Source organism: Mastomys coucha, chromosome X (genome assembly GCF_008632895.1).
Source record: "Mastomys coucha isolate ucsf_1 chromosome X, UCSF_Mcou_1, whole genome shotgun sequence".
NCBI lineage: Eukaryota > Metazoa > Chordata > Mammalia > Rodentia > Muridae > Mastomys > Mastomys coucha.
In genome coordinates this window covers 147,422,228-147,427,475 of record NC_045030.1, presented here as the reverse complement: position 1 = coordinate 147,427,475, position 5,248 = coordinate 147,422,228, and positions in this window count along the sequence as shown.

Sequence of the window (5,248 nt, the reverse complement as noted above, 5' to 3'; positions counted from 1 at the left end):
TTGGTCTTCTCAGTGCGTCCTGGATTTCCTGGATGTTTTGGGTTAGGAGCTTTTTGCTTTTTGTATTTCTTTGACTGCTGTGTCAATGTTTTCTAAGGTGTCTTTTGCCCCTGAGATCTCTCTTCTATCTCTTGCATTCGGTTGGTGATGCTTGCATCTATGACTCCTGATTTCTCGCCTAGGTTTTCTATCTCCAGGGTTGTCTCACTTTCTGATTTCTTTATTGTTTTTATTTTCATTTTTAGATTCTGGATGGTTTTGCTCATTTCCTTCACTTGTTTGTGTTTTCCTGTAGTTCTTTAAGGGATTTTTGTGTTTCCTCTTTAAGAGCTTCTAGCTCTTTACCTGTGTTCTCCTGCATTTCTTTGAGGGTGGTATTTATGTCTTTCTTAAGGTCCTGTATCATCATCCTAATAAGTGATTTTATATCTGAATCTTGCTTTTCTAGTGTGATGGTGTGTCTAGGACTTCCTATGATGGGAAAATTGAATTCTAATGATGGCAAGTGACTTTGGTTTGTGTTTTTTATTTTCTTATGCTTGCCCCCTGCCAACTGGTTATCTCTAGTGCTATCTGCCCTTGCTAAATCTGACTGGAGCCTGTCCTTCCTGTGATCCTGGTTGTGACAGAACTCCTCAGGATTAAACTGTCTCTGTGATCCTGTGATTCTGGGATCCTGGGATCCTGCCCTTGTTAGATTACCTGGGAGTGTAGCTTTCTCTGTGTGTTGTGGGACTGTCTACAGAGCTTGTGCCCTAGTTCTGGTCAGAACACAAACACAGACAGACTGGAAGTAATGCGAATCACTGTGCTGGCCGAGTTCCTGTGTGCCTGGTCCCACTGGTCCCAGTTACTCCTCTGTTACTCTCTTGATGTAAACAATATATAAAATGAAAAGCAGCCTAGTCTTAAAAACTGTGAACATTTGAAATAATTGACGTCTCTTAAATTCCAGTCTTTCTACTGTGGGATACTGTCTTAGTTGGGGGGGGGGGGTGGTGTTTACTGCTGTGAACAGACACCATGAACAAGGTAACTCTCATAAGGACAACATTTAAGTGGTGCTGTCTTACAGGTTCAGAGATTCAATCCATTATCATCAAGGTAGGAAAATGGCAGTATCCAGGCATTCATAATACAGGAAGAGCTGAGAGTTTTATATCTTCATCTGAAGGCTGTTAGCAGAATATTGGCTTCCAGGCAGCTAGTGTCTTAAATCTCACACCCACAGTGACACACCTAATCCACCAAGGCCACACCTAATCCAATAGGGCCACACATTTAATAGTGCCACTCCAAAGGCCAAGCATATATAGACCATAACATTCCACTCCCTGGCCCCCAGGCTTCTTCAAATGTATGAGTCTATGGGGGCCCTACGTAAACATAGTGTAATGCAAAATATATTTAGTCCAACTCCAAAAGTCCCCATAGACTGTAGCAGTCTCAACAATGTAAAAAGTCCAAACTTCAAAGTCTTCCTTCTGATATCCATCCAATCACTTTACTATAATTCTCCAAAGCCAGACAGGAAAATAGTTGGGCAAACTCCAAACTCTGCATCTCTATGGCTGATGTTAAAGTGATGTTCAGGTCTCCAACTCCTTTTTCCTCTATGTTTACTGCAAGAAAGTTCTTTCCCCTGGGCTGGATCCACTCCCTGTTAGCAGATAACCCATGGCTCTGGCATCTTAAACATCTTGGGGCCTCCAAGGCAACTTCAACCTCCAGCTTCGTGTTCCAATGTCTGGGATCTATACATGATCTTCTATAATCCTCTGATGGACTGCCATTAATTCCCCAGATCTGCCCTTTGTAGCACTCTAATCTCAGGTGGATTTACTCCACTGCTTCTACTGTTCTTGGTGATCAATTCATGGTACTTGCATCTCTAATGTGTTGAGTACTTCCACTACAACTAGGCTGTATCAAAAGCCTCTCATAGTCTCTCTTCATGGTGCCAAGCCTCAACTTCTTGCATGACCCCTTCAATCCTGGGCCACCAACTGCAACTTCCCCAATGGCCTTCATGGCCTCTCACAGTGCCAAGCCTCACTGTTCTTCATGACCAAAACCAGTACCACCTGAGTTACTCTTACACGTTACCAAGTACAGATACAGCACAAAGTACAACCTTGGATATCTCTATCACATAGCTTCTTCCTAGAAGATTTCACCTCAATGCTAGCCTTTTCTTAATCACTGCTAATTTCTTAGCTCCAGCTAACCAGCACCAATTGTCCAAGTAGTCCTTTCTATTTTGCACACTAAAGCCAAAGCTGCCAATTTCTGCTACTTGCTAGGACTGGAACATGGTCCCTTTTTTCTATTACATTATCACCAGCTTTCTGTTTTCCAACTCCTTAACTACCTAAGCTTGGCTATTTTGGAACTTGCTTGATAGACTGAATTTGAACTCATTGATCTGCATGCCTGTCTCCTAAGCACTGGGATTAAAGGTGTGGTCCACTCAGCCTGGATTTAAGTTTTTCTTTACCTAGAACTTGCTTTAATCTAGGCTGGCCTTGAACTTGGAGATCTGCTTGTCTTTGCCTCCTGGGATTAAAGGCTTGAACTACCATGCCTGGATCTAAACTTAACTGAATGGGATCTTGCTCCCAAGATCACTACTTCTTTAATTCAATTTAATATCCTTGAACACAGGATTCAGCTTCATTTCACTTCCTGGAGTCAATTTAATACTCAAGTCATATATTTTATAATTTTTCTTTCTCAGTATGCTATGCTTGTTTCATGATACTTAACCAGAGAACAAAGTCTATGATGGGTGTTTCTAAGACTTCTTTTGTCAATGGAATTAATTTGAGTCTCTTCAACTTATTCTCAGGCAGACTCTTCAGACAAGAGCAAAAGTAGTCACATTCTTCGCCAAAATACCATAAAACAGTCTCTAGGTTATATATTTAAATTTGCCACTAAAACCTCTTGGGCTAGGTCTGCACAATTCAAATAACTCTCAGAAACAAAGTTCCATATTTTTACTAGGATAGCCCAATAAGCCCCATTTAAAGTATTACAATGCTTTCCAAATCTAAAGTCCTAAAATACACATTCTTCCAAATAAAAGCATGGTCAGGTCTATCACAGCAAATACCCCAGTCCCTGGAACCAAATTCATTCTTAGTGTTTTACTGCTGTGAACAGACACCATGACCAAGTGCTGGCTTACAGGTTTAGAAGTTCAGTCCATTACGATCAAGGCAGGAACATGGCAGCATCCAGGCATGCATGTTACAAGAAGAAATGAGACTTTTATCTTCATCTGAAGGTTGCTAGCAGAATACTGGCTTCCAAGAAGCTAGGATGAGTGTCTTAAAGCCCACACCCATAGTGACACACCTACTCCAATAAGTTCACACATACTATAAGAGGACCCTCTAATAGTACCACTCCCTGAGCCAAGCATACATAAACCTTCACAGTTACTTTACAAAAAGTTAAATACTATGTTAGATTAAGAAAGTAAGAATGAAGGCACAGTTATGATCAAACCAAAGCAATGTCAAGCAACACCATTGTAGGCAATTAAATGCCCAATGTATGTCACTCACTCAGAATCTTCTTGTTTTCCAAAGTATTTGATAGCTCTGTCTCTATCATCAGCTGCATAAGATTATTTTCTCAGTTGATCTACCAGGTTAACCACAGACATGTTTTTGCCCTTGGTTTTCATACCCTTTCCTGACATTTCCAGTATATTGTGTGAATAGCAAGTAAGATTGTCCTTTTTCCAATCACAAGTCCTGAAATTTCTTCAGAAATTATGAACTTGTCTCATGTTGCCAAGTCTTAGTTTCTTCCCATGAACCTCTTGTTAACTAAACAGTACCATCCCTCATATGTTCTGAATACCAGAGCCAATTTTTGCCCTCAAATGTTTTCCACAGATCACATTACTCCTTGGCAATATTTTATTCGTGAATCTTCACTGACTCATATAGGGGTTGTTAGAAACCAGAAAGTCATTCTCCAGTGATTCCACCTCTTCCAAAAAAGATATGTTGCCCCCAACAGTTCCATAAACTGAAGATAAAGCAGTCAACCATATTGCTAATGGGGCCATGCTGACTCGAACTACAACCCCTGTCCTTTCCTTGGTCATAATCCTGGCCTACTTCTGGATGTACTCAATGAGTAATGAATACTGCCTTTGTCTAGTGATCTTGAGAGCATCTCTACTACCAGAGTCATTACCACATGCCCAGGCAAATCTCCTGTCATACAGCTCATGTCTTGCCATTTCTTGGTAAGTTTGATGAAAATTTGTTGACAGTGGCCATCCACACAGTCATATCTCTGGATGTTCACAGATGATATTGATTTTGTTTGGAAATGACAAGATCATTGTCTGTCAGAACTTTCTCATTACTTCCAGACCTAGCATCTATCACACAGCTCTTGCATATATTTTTGTTTTTTTCAATTGATAAATATTTATTTTATTGAATTAATAACTTTAATACCATTTTAAATTCCTTTAACTTGCCAAGTATGGTAAAAAGTACCTTAAACATACTTTTTTCTTTTAAAAAATACTTTTATTGCATTATGATGAGAAAAGTTATATAATTTCAATTTATCTGAATTTGTTAACATTTAAAAACATATTTTAATTAAATAGAATTGAATCGCATTCTTGTTTCCCTTTTGTACCACTGCTCCTCCCAGAGACCCCCCTTCAATACCTATAATATCTTTTTTGTAATATCCCTTAAAATTTATAAAATATTACAACAATAAAAACAAGTATTAAAAAAGTTGTTTGATATAAAACAATAATCAATTCAATAGTCTTATGTAGATGCTTGTCTACAGCAATAGTAAAAATACATTTTTCTCAATATAAATTTTAAATAACTCCAAACATATTGGCTATATACTTAAAAATAATATAGTACTACTAGTATTTTCTTAAATTAACATGAATATATAAAGTCTTTTTGTATGTTTTGTATTTAGTAGAGTTTAAAATCTTGGCTCTTACTGTGGTACAAGCCTAAAGTAAGTACAATATTTAGACATTGAGTTTCATTATAATAAGGCTGTATTTCAATGACCCCTCACATCACCAAAGGATTTTACATCCATCGTACCTAAACTGAGAGTTGATAGTTCTGCTGCACGAAGAAATGAATTGTAGGCTCGATTTTTGGATACAAACTTCCTGCTATGGTCAAAACTATTTGACTTGAGTGAGTGACTTCATTCTCAGTCCACAGAGAACAGG